The sequence below is a fragment of the Pinus tabuliformis genome, chromosome 2_1 (assembly GCF_031772625.1).
Source record: "Pinus tabuliformis cultivar Carrire ecotype Pingquan chromosome 2_1, CPIR1, whole genome shotgun sequence".
NCBI classification, from domain to species: Eukaryota; Viridiplantae; Streptophyta; class Pinopsida; order Pinales; family Pinaceae; genus Pinus; species Pinus tabuliformis.
In genome coordinates, this window is record NC_142299.1 from 213,576,812 (window position 1) to 213,593,539 (window position 16,728).

Here is a 16,728-nt window from a genome sequence, read left to right on the forward strand (position 1 = left end):
TCATATTGTTGTTTAAACCTGTAGATTACACATTTGTGACATGTTTGATGAAATGCTTGTCATGGCTAATAGGGGTCCAGTCTAGACCTTGTCAATGTTTTTTCAAATGCATCATTGTTATGTTGTGTAAATTCATTTCTGAACTTGTCATTGAGTTCTGGGCAGTGACCTGGGCTCTAGGCCTGAAAAAGTGGCACAAATGCTAGAGACAGTAGCACAGGTCTGAGGAGAAAAGTCCCCAGACACATGCATACCCATGTTGTGGGAGAATCTGGAGCCTCCAAGACACACCCTTGTCCATATCAAGGGAGGTTTAATGGTCTAAAAACTCAGTGGGACCCAGGGGCTAGTTACCTGAGTGGTTCGGATGGCTCATGGGAGTTTTGTTGCTGATGTGGAAGGTCTGCATGGTGTGTTTCCGTCGATTCCACTTCCTTAAGGTGACTTAGGAAGTTGAATCCCTTTATAGTGGCCTCTCGTTACATATTACCCCAGTTGGCTAGTTCCTTGGGTAGATACGAGATGAGGATGTTACAGAGTGGTATCAAAGCATGGTTCACCCCTTGGACAGGATGGGTGATGTGTGTTGGTCATGCATTCATGTCGGTTGCAAGTGTGTTAATCATCCTTGTAATCTATATGATTGTTGCATATACATGGTGTCGGTCATGGTTATAGTGATGCTGCCATGTGAAATACGATGTTGTTCTTGTGAAGTGCGTCATCATGTGTATGTTGGTTACATGGTTATATTCTTATGTATTATATGTATATATGTTGTCATGACTATGTTATACATATTACCCTAATTGGTTGATCTTGCAGATGAGATATCCTCCTTGAATTATGCTAAGGTCCATTAGTTTACTGTGATTTGGTTTAGATAACATAGTATGCCTTGCAGGAAAGAGATAAAAAAATGACTACCAAGATGGTAGACTATAGAGATTCTCCCTACGAATCATATGAGAAGAATGGTGTTGGGCACTCTTCTGACTTAGCAGACACATTGAGAATATTGAAGGAAGAAATAATGAGTTGTGAGGCGGACAATGACAAAATCATGCAGGCACAAGAGAAACAAGATGAGGTTAATGCAATACTCCTTCACAGTTTGTTAGAATTGCAGTGACAGCGGCCACTTCGAATCATCCATGGGAAAGAGGACATAACTAATGGGTCATATGGTAGTAGATCTTATGGTGGTCATAGGGAAGATAGAGATGACACTGTTAGACATGGTATATTGCTGGATACTCTAGATAGGAGAGGTTATGGATACAGGTATTATTCTAGTTCTAGTTCTCACAAGCATCATCATCATCATTGTTATCATCCTTACAGGAGGAGTGATAGGGGATAATTTCTAGATGAATTTAAGAAAGAAAATCCACCTTATTTTGATGGATATTTGAAGAGTTGGAATATGTAGAGACTTGGATACTTGGGATGAACAATGTATTTGAGTCACATGAGTACACAGAAAACATGAAGGCCAAAATTGCTATCTTCGGCCTACAAGGTAAAGCATATATCTAGTGGGAAGATTTGAAGCAGGTCAGAGACATCAGTATGAACGAACTGTGTTGGCATGAGTTCAAGATAATTTTTAAGAAGAAGTACTTGTTAGAAAGGTACTACGATAGTAAGGCCAAAGAAGTATATGATCTAAATATGGGATCAATTACATATGAAGAGTACATGACTAAGTTCTTAGAGCTATTAAGGTATGTATTGTATCTTACAGATGAGAAGGATAAAGTTCAACGATTTGTCAGTTAGTTTCCATTAGCATTTAGAGATCGGATTGATTATGATGAGCCTCAATCAATTGAGGAAGTTATTGGGAAATTGAAGCATTTATATGAGCAGTCGAAGTGTAAGAATGAGTCTCAACAAGGATGAAAATGGAAGGATAAGGATAAAGGTAATGGTAAATGGCAGACGAAAATAAAATGGCCTCAGAATGCAGAGGAGAAAGAAAATGTGGCACCACAAAAGAAGTTCAATGCAACTAGACAGGGACATGGATCACAACAATAACATAGAGGTGATGATATTAGATGGTTGGAGTGTTGGACATGTGGTAAGGAACACCTTAAGAGATGTTGTCCATAGAATTAGGGTGGTAGGCCTCAGATCTATAGTGCACAGGAAGTGTATATTGTTGGGGATGTTGGACATAAGATTCTTTGTATCTATGTAGCGTTGGACAACAGACGGGAAGACCATCAAGCATCTATCATTGAGATGGATGATAAGCTTTCTGATCAAGTTGTTTATATTTTGATTGACCCTAGATCTAATTATAGTTACGTTAATCTTGACTTGGTGGATAAGTGTGGTTTGAATAATGAAGTGCATGTAGAATCTTGGTTAGTATAGTTGGCTACAGCTACAAAGAAAAGAGTTTACCATTGGGTAAGAGCTTATGAATTTGAGTTAAATGGTATGCCTACAGAATTACATTTGAATGTACTACCATTGGGATAATATAACATGCTTTTGTGTATGATTGGCTATATATTCATAGGACCAAGGTGGATTTTTATGACAAAGTCATTGAGTTCTTGTATGAAAATGTGGAACCAAGAGTCTTGTAGGGAAAGAAGAAATCCACATCAATTAGGATGGTAATAGCTATGCAGGCCAACCACAGTCAAGGGTGTGTGTTATTTTCAATGCATATTTCTAGTGAAAAAGGTAAGAAAGTTGAGGATGCAGGTGTTCTGAGAAGGTACCCAGTTCTATAGTAGTTTCAAGATGTGTTTCCCACAAATATTTCATAGTTTCCACCTCACAAGGAGGTATACTTTTCTATTGAGTTGGTTCCAAGCATGGCTCCAACATCAAAATTAGCTTACATAATGAGCACACCCAATTTGGTAGAGTTAAAGTTGCAGGTGAAAGAGATGCTTGAGAAAGGACACATTAGGCCAAGTGTATCAACTTGGGGCACACTAGTATTGTTTTTAGAGAATAGGGAGGGTACTCTCGGATTGTGCATTGACTACAGGAAGTTGAACAAAGTGAACATCAAGAATAGGTATTCGTTGTTGAGGATTGATGAATTGCTTGATCGACTAAAGAGAGTAGAAGTGTTCTCGAAGATTGATTTGAGATTTGGATATCATCATATACGCATTAAAGAAGAGGACATCTACAAGACACCTTTCTAGACCAGGAATGGGCATCATGATTTTGTTGTAGTTCCATTTGGTTTAACTAATGCTCCAATTACCTTTATGTGCTTAATGAATATTTTGTTGTGCCTATATTTGGACAAGTTTGTTATTTTGTTCATTGATGATATATTGGTATATTGTAAAAATGATGAAGAGAATGTCGAGAATTTAGTAGCAGTATTGAGGTTGTTGAGCAAGCATCAGTTGTATGCTAAGATCAACAAGTACAGTTTATTTCAAACTGAGGTACATTACTTGGGACATGTGGTTTCGAAGGATGGCATAGCAATGGACCCAGAAGAGGTAAGAGATATCATGGAGTGGGTAGTTCCTAGAAATGTAGATGAGGTGAGATCCTTCATGGGATTAGCAGCGTATTACAAGAGGTTCATCTGGAACTCACCATGGACTTGTCTGCTAGTCTCAGGACCACTTTCCAAACATTGCTTCTAATAATGGAGTCATACTCCTCAACCATGGCATCAATCCATACTAGTTGTTTCACTACTTCCTCAAATGAGGATGGATCAACCTCTACACTCTTGCTCACCAGAGCCATGTAGCTAGTGTACCGATATGGTGACCTCCTCTGCCTGTGCTATGATGTGGGTGTGCCCACATTCTCTCTAGAATTATGCATCAATCTATCAGCCTCTTTGGTGTGTTTCCTTCCATTTCTAGAAGTATCTACATGAGTGGGTGTTTCCACTCTCTACTCCTCTGCATGTGGTTGCTCCACATCATCCCGAGGTTCCTCCTTTGGAGCTAAAAGTTCATCATCTACATATAAGTGCAGCTCCATATTAAGGGAACATCTCATGGCCTTATCTTCATCGAAATTTGCATCTCTACGAACCATTTTCATCCTGTTGGATGGTAGGTACACTCGATAGTTGTGAGGTTTATCGTTGGACCCCACAAATATGCCCAACTCATTTGTTGGCTCTAGATTTTTCTATGCATCCTTGGTAACATGACGGTAGAATGATGAACCAAAGATCCTAAAGTGTGCCACATCTTGTTTCTTACCTGAAAAATCTTCTTCTTGCATACTCATCCTGAGAATTTTATCAGGACTTTTGTTCTGCAAATAGATAATTGTGTTGCATTCTTTAGCTGACAAGTGCAATGGCAGGCCCTCATCATGTAACATCGCCAGTGTAGCTCCCACAATAACTTATTTCTTCCTTTCAGCCACCCCATTCTGATGTGGGTTATGAGGTGCTATTAACTTCTGTAGAATTCCTTTTGATGCACAAAAGTTCTTGGATTCATTTGATACATATTCTCCAACGTTTTCACTTCTGAGAACTTTAACTTTCCTACTACTATCTTTCCCAACAAGTGCTTTAAATTAAAAAAAATTAGCGAACGTCTAATATTTCTTCTACATGAAGAAAATATAGCACTTACGAGAAAAATCATGAACAAATATCACATAATACCTTTGCTTGGCCTTGGAGGCTGTCGAGAACAGTCCACACACATCTAAGTGACCTCTATCAAGGATCACTTGTGCTCGATTATCTTTATCATGAAAGGAAGCTTTGGTGTACTTCACCAATGTACACCCTTTTCATGTGTCTCTCCATGATCTTCAAAGCTCTATGGTGCAAGTGACCCAATATTCTATGCCACAACTCACTGATGTCTCGACTCTGCACCTTCTCTTCTTTTGTGCTCAAAGTAGCGCAGACTTCTACATCTAATTTGTAGAGGTTCTTCACTCGAACTCTAATCCGCTTCACCTGTCCTAAGGATATGTGATGAAGGAAATCCTTTCCCATGATAAATATCACATCGTAGCCATGGTCCTCCAACATGGCAACTGGAACAAAATTATTTTTTAAACCTGGAACACACATGACATCTTTTAATGTGAGAGGAGAAATAGGCTTCCTATAAAACATAATAGTATCGATGTTGGTTGCGCTATACCTCCCATCATCTCCCATATTGTTGTTCATCTGGAGGTCTTTCTCCTCTAAGTCACTAAAGAAATCTTTGTTGTTGGACATATGGAATGAGGGACTATCCAGGTACCACACAATACCCATCATCGATGTCACCATGCTTGCAATGAGGGTGAAATCCAACTCAAATTTTGAAGCAAGAGCTTCATCTACCGCTCCTCCTGAGGACTTCTTACAGACCTTCTTGTGCAAACACTTTGTGGCATAGCGTCCCATCTCATGATAGTGAAAACATTTAATCTTCGACAAGTCGTTCTTCTTGCAACCCTTCCTAGAAACTGATTTGGAATGGGATGACTTCCCCTTCCCTTTCTTCACCTTTCTAGCTAGGGCACAATTCTCCTCATAATCATGCTTGGATGAGGATCCATATTTGGTGCTCCACCAAATCTCTTCTTGTACCAAGTCGGCCCACAACCTCTCCCACTCTAGTATATTTTCCCTTCTATTAAGTTAGTCTTGGTAGTTTTGCCATCTCTTGGGAAGGCATAGAAGTGTTAGGCTCACCATATCGTCTTCAGCAACTGTAACGCTGACACTTCCAAGCTCATCTTGACATTGAGTGAAATTGGTCAAGTACTTCGGTATTGAGTCACCCTTCTCCATCTTGATCTTTCTGATCTTGTCCTTCAGTGCCAACTTCTTGTGGTCATTGTTGTTTTAAAACAGGTCTATCAAGGCATTCCACATTGCAAATGGAGTTTCCTTACCATGGAGGTTCGAGACAACATGATCTCAAAATCCTTCTAGGATAATCATTCTCGCCTTTGCCACACACTTTCTCCACTTTGCCAGATCCTGAGCATTAGCTAGCTTAGGAATATCTTTGATTATGAATTCTTTCAGCCCATTGTCTTCCAACACTCCCTCCATCCTATCATTCCAAGAAATATAGTTTGAACTACCCTCAAGGGCATATTCGAGTATCAATCCATAGAATGACATCCTGATACATCTGAAGTATGATACTGCAATTTTGATTTCTCTTGCAAAAGACAAACTTAGATTCTCCTCTTCTATAGTGATATCAACTTTGATACCATTTAGAAATTCCCTGTAGATTCAAAATTAAAATTTTAATATTCTAAAATGATTGACTTGAATCTACTCTACTCATCAGCGGAAGCAATAAACAATTGATGGAATCATGAAGCATATAAGAGAAAAAATTCAATCACACATAACACAATAATTTCTGGGGAAAGACACAACTGAAAACCCCAGCTATCTATATATTGCATTAATAAAAAAATATGAGAAGATTACAATGCTTTTCTCAAGCCCGAGAAACCTTTGTACTGTCTCTATCTATCTCACTACTTCTTAGACAAGCTCAAGCCAATACTTAGCCAATTCTGCTGCCTGCCAAGCTACTATTTCCTTGTGATGTTTCCTTGGAAGTTAGCCCATATTTAATTGGGAAATCCCACAATTATGAATTGCACAAACCTCATAGGCCTTCCTTTAATTGCATGCACCACCTATACAATTCAGATGATTATACAATTGATAGTACACTTTCCTTGAACTCCAATCTCATTGGGTCTTTCTTTAATTTGACATGCATGATTTAATTATGAGTGAATCTTTAGTTTACTAATCACTGCATGTTACACCCCACTATCGCAGGTTACACCCCACTACAATAATTCACACCCCACTATAGTAAGTTACACCCTACCACAATAAGTTACACCCCAGTACAGTAAGTTATACCCCACTAATGTTGGTTACACCCCATTGTTGTTGGTTACACCCCACTATTATTGGTTACACCCCACTATTTCTGATCTGCCACTAATTCGTCCATCAGTTGGAACTAGTTTAATTGGTTTCAAGTCAGTTGGACTAAATTAAATAATTACAACTCAAAATAAACTCAACTAGTGCTCCTAATTCTAGGAGACACTCTACATGACTCTAATTAAACTCTCAACTCGAATTAACTGAGCTAACTAAGCAAAATTAACTTGATTAACTATTACAAGTTGTCATGAGATGTGGAATTATAATTCAATTCCTAATTTAATTCAAGGGAAAATTAAATCAGTAACTTCTTGTTGCATTTTCAATAGATGCCACGAAGGCTAGCGTGGCTATGTGGATGCTTTGTGGGCTCCATAACATGCCTTAGGAAGGAAGAAGGTACAAAGAATTGGAGAATCTAGGGGTTTGAGAGATCTTACAATATTGATTATTTCTTGCACCCCATATTACCTCCAAAAACCAGATACAAAGGAAAAAAGCGCAAAGGGATCAGGCCCTATGGGACCTGATAGTTTGGGTTGAGGTGACATATGCCATGGAGACATGATGGGTTTGCATAGATGCCATGTGATGGTCATTGTTAACATGGCGAGATATAATTAGCCAGACTTCAATTGAGCATATCTTTCAATACGGGAGTCAGATTGAGGTAAGGTTTATATCATTAGAAAGATCTTAATGAACTTAATGCAATGGTTTTGTCCAAATTTAATTTATAAAGCTTCGGAGAATAGGGATTTTTGTAACCAAATTTTCATAGTGAGACCATATAGGTTGGGTTAGTTAAAAGTAACACCTCCCACAGCTCAGGAAGAGAAAGGGGGTGGGAGGAAGAATTACATTCATAGTGAGTTCACTTTTCTTCATATTTGCATTTTTTTAGAAGGAAAGGGCATTTGATAGTCCTCAAGATAGGTTTTCCCATATTAAGTTTCTGAAAGTAACCCTTTTTCTCACTGTGTGGATGATGCGATATTTTGATTTGGATTCATTTTATTTCAGTGTTTAATGTTGTAAGATAATAATATCAAAACGTAATCATAGATAATAACATGTAAAAAAATGTTTACATAAACTTGTAAGATATATTATGATGAAACTCTTCGTGACAATTTGTAAATCAAAATGTGACCTTATTTTTCCTCCCCACCTTTCTTTTTCTCCCTTTGTTTAAAACCTCCATTTCCAAATGGATGACACTTTTGTTTTTCCTTCTATTTAACAATTCATTTACACTATAAAGGTTGATGTTCTTTTAATAAAAAAATCTTCACTCCCTTTTAATTTTATTCTATATTTTCTAATTTAAAATAGTTTTTTTTTCAATATTTAAATAAATTAGAATTGCACACGAGGGGAAGCTCAATTAGCGATCGTCGTGTTATGAAGTTTATGTAAACCATGATATTCGAGGTTTAAATCCCCTGTGGGTTAAGCCAACCATTTTTTATTATTATTAAAAATAGAATTAATAAAAAATTCATGAAACCATATAATTAATTAATTAAATTCATATGATAACCCAGAATAAATATTTAAATTTATAAAAAAAAAAAAAAACTAGTTTAAATATTAAATTGATGAAATTTAAAAAAACAAAAGGTAACTAAAATATTGTAAATAATTTTTCAAAAAAGTTTCATTATTTTAATAATTATAATATTTGAGGTTGTGACAACTATGAGATGTCAGTTGGCCATTGCCTTATGCAACACCTTATGACCCATTAATGTTACAGTTAGTGAACTTCAGGATAATAATGATTTAGGGTGTAGAATGATCTAGGATGAGTACGAGCTCACCCAAAATCCTTTGCAATAAGATGCTAGTTGATAAGCCCCCTTATTGCAACAAGAATGTTGCAACTCCCAAGGCTACCAACTTAAATTATCAACGCAGGGTTCGTACAAAATTAAGAGGAGTTGGCACTATATGTGCAACATAAAATGTGTCCTTATTTCGTTGATTTGATGTAATAGAGTGAATTTCATGAAATCAAATGCCTAAAATAATTGAAAAAATGGAAATGTTATTTTGAAAGGAAATTAATCCTAGGCAAGAACAAAAATTTGTAATTGAAATCCTAAGAGCATGAATTCAAATAAATAAGCCTAATCTACTTTGTAAAAATGCATGTCTTAATTGGTATCTATTCTTACAAAATCATGGATTTAGAGCATAGGGGTTATGATTCAAGCCTCAGAGACAAAAACCAAGCTTTTGGAGCAAATCTGGTCAAGTTTACATGTGCTACAGGAGTGTTACAGGAGGTTGCTATGGGCGAAACAAAATTGCTATAAGAGGAGATAATTCACCGAATGACCAATTAAATCAAATGGAAATGAGATGGGAATTTTTTTTATTAATTAGGATATATCAAGACTCCATTCCAAGTGGAATCACTCCAAAATACCACTGTTATCATGTTCTAAAAAATAGCAGAAAATTACTACTCTAAAATCTAGAAATTCAAGAACTAGTGAGCTAGTTATTATATCAAATGCATAACCTAACAAAGTGAGAATGCATTGGGGTGATTTTTTTTATTAACTTTAATTTTTTTATGACCTAATCCAAGTGGAATCAACTCAATTGAATCTCATTAAGATGTTCTAAAAAATAGTAGAACATTACTACTTTTTGCTACAAAGGACTTCGAGAAATTCTAGATTTGTGAACTAGTAAACCAATCCAAGTAGCTCAATGATGAATATGAATTTTAAAATATATTATAAGGATGAATCATGATTTTGAATATGTAAATAACCTGAAAATAACTCACTTCAATCATTTAACCCAATCCTACAACAAATGAAGCATCAATACTAAATGCAGAAATAGGAAAAACAAGAATAAGAGATGCATGGGAATAGGAAGTGAAAAGAAGAAAAGAAAATTATACAAAAGGATTTAAGGCTCATAGGATGGCCAAGCCCGATGATAATTAGAGTCCTATGAAGGATAACAAGCTTTAGAAGCTAAAAATGGCACCAACCTTCATTATTTGAATCAATCTAAGTACATCCATGCTAGAAATGAAAGCAGAGCTGCAAAAATCATGTTTTCTCTACAAAAAGACTAAAAATACATGCCTCTAGAGGAAAATTCATATTGGTACTTATAGAAAATGATCAAGAAGCTTTCCTCTCCAAAATCCCTCAAATAGTGGATCCGGTTCCCAACACTAGGAATCTACATTAAATGATAGGGAAAACATTCTTATATTTTCTCAATCACTGGAGCTCCATAATTTGTTGATAATTTAATGATATTTTGTTCATTTATTATCCAATATTGATCCTCCTGTAGTAGGGAGAAAGCCCCTATATCATCTCCCCCTCCAAATCTTCATAATATGCTCAATATTCTCACAATATTCAACAAAAGTAAATAATATTAGGCACAAAGTTGCAATTATATATAAACCTTCCTAATGAACATATTAAATCTAAAAAAAACATTATTAAGTGTATAAGGAGAGATTCAATATAGCCTTTATGTTCCTAGGAAAGGTTAGATGGACCTCAATTTGTGTCTAATTTGGAGGCCCATAATACCCCCTATTGAAATTGTTGCTTATCCTTTGAGAAACCTATCCATATTCTTCCCCTTTTGCTCTTCATTCAATTCTCTTCCTTATCTCATTGGAATATGATTTGGATGGTTTCCTGAGCCTTACCCTTGATGTGTTTTTGTAGGTGATAATGAGGTTGCTGATATGCGTGTTGAAGTTGCCTTTGGTGGTTATGAAGCTGCTACTGATGATCCTGAAGCTGCATGTGATAATTTGCCAGAGGTCCTATTGCTAATAGCCTTGAATTTGGAGATCTTCTAGGGTTTTTGTTGTTGTTTTCGCTGCTTCACATCCCTGGCTAAAATATTGTTGCTAAGATGCTCATGATGTGAGTTTTGTAGTTGATGATTGACTTGATGCTTGCATGAGGTTGTTGGAACATTGATGAAGCTGTTGGAATTCTCTTTGAGGTACAAAATGTCACTTTCATCAATCATTTTTCATTGGATGGAATCTTCTCATTGTTGATTGAAGTTTCATGATTCATATGATCAAAATATAGGTGCCACCATGGATCAGAGTTTGTTGTTGGAGATGAACAGTGATCTTGCAACAATCTATAGAGGTCATGTAGCTGCCCAAAATTGAGGAAATGACTCTCCAATGTATTCAAGATGATTGGTTCTTCATTCTAGTGTTATCAATTGGGGTCTTGTAAGGTAATTGCAAACTGGTACATGAATGTAGTTCTTCCTATAACAATCACAAAAACCCTTCTATGACAACAATATCCTTTAGATAATACTTCCAAAAACACTGATAATTCATGATCAATCTATGTACAAGGATTAAAAACCTTTTTTATGGTGAAAGTAATGAAAGAAGGGGTGAAAAAGGAGATTTTTCATGGACAAAGGTGAAAATGAGGGTAGACAAGAGGTCAAGGGGTGTGGAAAATCAATAATGAGGCTATGGTGGACCTCTCTCAACATTTCCTAAAGGATACATGACATTTTTTCCTCACTCTCCAATCAAATCTTCCTCCTGTAGCATTTCAAGCTCTTCCTGTAGCATTTAAGGACAACCCCTTCTAGCAAAATTGTTTTATCCATATCTCTCAAATGGTAGACCAGATTGACCTGATTTTTTTTTTTATAATTTTTCCATCATCCTTATGAAACTCAACATAAAACAACCCGGCCAATGGATGCACGAATCTCGAGAGAAATTAAAAATGGTTGTAAGTGATGGAGGCAAATTTCTCAAAAAGTGTGTACTGGAATTTTCTGAAATTTCTTGAGCATGTTACCCATATGCATCTCCCCATGAAAAAACTCATATAATGGATGCACGATTTTTGATATATAATAATAATAAAAAAAAAATAAAAAATCTTTGTGTCATTTGGCCTCCTGTAGCAAAACAGAACCCTCTTGTAGCATTTTAGGACAACGATGAAAATGGATGGGAAAAGCTTGGAAATGATGGGTGGATGTTGGAAATAGATGAGGTTGATGGGTTGACATGGAATTATCCATTGGATAATCTGAGCAAAAGAGGAATAAACCGAAGTTTGGCTTTCTTTCACAAGGTTTTTGATCGATTTGTTTTTTCTTATGGTGCTAATGTGTTCTTATTGCTTGCAAAGGTTGGAGAGCACTTGTATTCATTAGAGAGAGATACATGGAGGAAATAAATTTTTTTCTTTTCATTTTTTTCTCTTTTCTTAGGCCTACTCTCAAGCCTAATATCATGGAGGTTTTTAATTAGAGAGCCAATCTCAAGCGCCTAAAAAGAGGTTTTCACCTAAGATTTTATTCTTTTCTTTTTTTCTCTTTTCCATTTTTTCTATCCTACTCTACTTGAAAAAACAAATCTCTTTCAAGTATATAAATACTTCCAATGGAACCATGTGCACATCAATATGACAGATAAAATCATTTGTAGGCTTGAAATGTATGCTTTGACATGTACATGAATGTGAGAGACCAAATGCTTTGAATAAGATGAGATCAGGAATTGTTGAAGAAGAGTGTGTTGTTGCATCTTAATGATTGTCTGGAACCATATTTCAATATATTTGTGATGCCCTTGGTCCATTTTCACATTTGGATCTCTTCTTGTTTCCTCTTCCACCATGACATTCAAATAAATTTTTTTATGATTAGTCTTTTGAACACGTCGAGGATCTGATGGTGAGTATGAGGTAGATTTCTCAATCTTTGATTTTGATGTCTACTCTTCATCAAGTGCAACCCATGATTCTTTGGTCTTCACATTTGAATCTTCAATGACATCAAGAGAATCTCCTTTTTTAATACTCTTCCTAAGATAAGATGAATACCATTTAGATGGAAGGGATATGTCTGTAAGTGTTGTACCTCAGCATTGTAAGTGGGCTGAGCTACATCCTTGTGTGGGTTTGGAAATGGTGGTACAGGTAGTTGAGTGGGAGTGGATATTTGATATGGATGCAGTTGAGGTTGTGGTTCTAGTGGAGGTGGATGGTAGGGATAACATGGAGTTGGGTGTGGATGATATTATGGATTGATCCAATAGGATCCTTGCTAACATTGTTTCCAAGATTTTTTTTGGGGTTGAGATGGCCAAGGTTGGCAAGGAAAGGGTGTGCTCCAATTACTTTGAGATGGATGTGCATAAACTTGAAATTCTGAATTAGGTTCTTGCGTCATACTAGGTTGACTAGGCTACCATGATCCTCTTGGAGCTACATAGCATAGATGCTTTGGTGATTGACTTCCTTCAACCTTGGTAATGATGGGAAATATTTAATAGCATGTGATTCTTCATGGACAACACAAATATCATCATCTTCTTTTTCCTCATATTGCATTCTTAATATTTCTACTCATTCATTTAGATTTCTAATAATTTATGTTTTAAAGTCATCAAACAAATTTCCAATTTTATCTTGACTTACCTATCTTGATGTTGATTTACTTACTTTTTCTCTTCCTCTTGATATGTGTTTGCATGTTTCACAAATTTCTTCAAATGATAATTGGTATACATCACCTCTACTCATGAGATCAAGGAGATCAAGCCACTAATCCCTAATTGTTCTAAGTAAGAGGGTTCTTAGTGTGTTAGATCCTAAATGATGTAATTATTCCCTCTTAACCTCTCTATTAGATCCTGAAGATTCTCATCTTCTTTTTTAGTCATTCTAAAGATTTCTTCTTTAAGATCATGATCTTTATATTTTTATATAAATATCTTTTCCATATATTTCCATGATCTTATTGAATTAGTCCCTAAACTCAAGAACCATTTAAGAGCTCTATCCTTCAATGTTGTTAGAGATAATCTCAATTTTTGAGTGTTTAATAAATAACCATAAGATCTACAAACAATTTCAAATTCAAAGAGAAAGGTTTCGAGATCCTTTGACCTCATACTATGGAATTTGGGAAGGAAATATGGAGGGATTCTCTTCATATGAACACTCTTAACAGTATCTTGAATGGGAAATACAAGAGGATATTCCTCATTGTCATCATCTCCATCCATTTCTTCTACCTTCTCTTCCACCCTTTATTGTAGAAATTCTGCAAATTCTCTACAAATCTACCTCTAAGATCATGTAGAAAATCTGACTATCGATTAACCCGCTAATGCAATATACCAAATAAAAATATGATAATCTACTTCTATTATTAATTTGCTTTGTGAAAGCTTAAAGATCTAGCTGAATCAGAGCTGAACACATATAACCATAAGAAGAAGAATCAATGCACATGAAACACAGAAAATACTCAGGGGAAAGCCTCAGCTAAAAACCTCACTATCTGTATTATCATACAAGGTGGAAATACATTAGAATTATACAAAGCCTTAGCTATCACAACTAGCGAGCTCATAGTACAATCCTCCTGGATGCTCACAGGCAATCAAAGCTTCTTACAAGCCTTCTCCTCTGCCCTCCAAGCTCCTATTTCCTTATGCAGTTTCTCCTGGGTGATCCTAATGTTACCAAGTGGAAGACTCTCAACCAAGTGGAACACTGATCTCTCACATTGATCTCACACCCTGTCAGAACTGCACAATACTCAAGGAACCTTAATCCTCCTGCATGCATGATTTTCCTTTGTAAGAGAAAACATGCAACTGACAGTACATTGTCCTTGACATTTATCTCAACTGGGTCTTTCTCAGAATAGACATGCATGAGTTTCTGATGAGGGAATCTTCAGTTATCTGGAGTACACTTGTTGAGTGCATGCATGCATCAACTGACTGATAACTCACAATTAGTTCCTCAAATAGTTTGGAACTAATCTAATTGGACTTAACTCAGTAAACTAAGCTAACTAATTACAACTCAAATATAACTCAACCTTATCTCCTTAATTCAAGGGATAACTATTGCATGACTTCAGAAAGACTTCTAACTTGAATTTCTCCAACTAATTTCTCCATAATTAATTATTTCCAAGTAGCTGGTGAGACTAAATTCGAATTTTATTTCAAGGACAAATTAAAATTGGAATATTTTGGATTCTATTTTTATCATTTCTTGTTGCTATTTTCAACACTCCCTCTCAACAAGAAAGGAATTCAACTCGATCCTGATCGTGAACCTTTGGAACGATGCATGCAACACTTCTCTCTAGTGTTGTTGCTCCAACAACTCCAGAAACAAAAAAAACATCCAACCTGAATCAATATGATGCATCTGTCATCAAAGTCTCTGACTGTTATTTCCTCTGTTAACTGAAAACTTTGCGCTTCTGCTGACTCTACCTTTCTGCATTGTTGTCAATCCTTCTATGCACTCTTAAGTATATGACTACTCTAGCCTCTGTCACTTTGACCTCTGACTGCATCAATCCCACTAATTCCTCTCGTTGCTATGTACTTTGGGCTCCCGTAGCAAGGTATGATCCACGAGATAAACCTCTCAATGGACCCTGCCCAATTTCAGCCTTCTTGGGACTATCGCTTCACATCGCCCCACCTCACACCTGGAGGTATGGTTGCATGAGATCCCTCTGCCCACTTGGATCGAAATTCCCCCCTGATGGAGGTATCTGCATGAGTGGATCTCTTCACTCGGTCTCCTCTTTGCTTCTCTAATTGTGGCTCCTCCACAATTGTTTGAGACTTCTTCTGGGGATGCATGTTGAGAGGTAATTTACTCTCCCTCTCAAGCACCAAGTCTCTAACATTTTCCTTGCTCCTCAAGGCTTTCCATGGATATTTAACCTCAAGAGCATACAGTTTCTTAACTCGTGAACGGATCTGTTTCACTTGTCTCGTGGTGATGTGTCTAAGGAAAACCTTTCCCTTACTAAAGACAACATCGTAGCCTTTTTCCTCAAACATCGCAATCGATACCATGTTCTTCTTTAGTCCAGGCACATACTTCACATCTGTCAAGGTGATAGGAGCTCCATGCTCCATCTTAAAACCAATTGTTCCCACTCCTGAAACACTATACCTTTCGTCGTCACCCATCTCTATGTGCATCTTGAGGTCTTTCTCCTCCAAGGCACTGAATAAAATTTTATCGTCAATCATGTGGAATGAGGCTCCACTGTCAATATACCAGACACAACCCATCATCGATGACACCATGCATGCAATAAGGGTAAAGTCCATTTCGAACTGAGAGGCTAATGCCTCACCTTCCGATCCTATCGAGGATCCCTTCTTAGACTTCTCAAATGGTCAATTAGTCGAATAATGTCCCATCTCAATTGAAGTATGATATGAATTCGATTTGCACTTGCAACCCTAAACTTCAAACTTCGAATTCTCTTCTCGGTATGCTATTCACAACTCCGATAAACTTTGCTCTGATACCATGTAGAAATTCTGCAAATTCTCTACAAATCTACCTCTAAGATAATGTAGAAAATCTGACTATAGATTAACCTGATAACGCAATATACCAAAGCAAAATACTATAATCTACTTCTACTATCAATTTTCTTTGTGGAAGCTTAAAGATCTAGCTGAATCAGAGCTGAACACATATAACCATAAGAAGAAGAATCAATGCACATGAAACACAAAAAATACTCAGGGGGAAGCCTTAGCTAAAAACCCTACTATCTGTATTATCATACAAGGTGGAAATACATCATAATTATACAAAGCCTTAGCTCTCACAGCTAGCTAACTCTCAGTACAATCCTCCTGGATGCTCATAGGCAATCAAAGCTTGTCACAAGCCTTCTCCTCTGCACTCCAAGCTCCTATTTCCTTGCGTAGTTTCTCCTGGGTGATCCTGTTGTTACCAAGTGGAAGAATCTCAACCAAATGG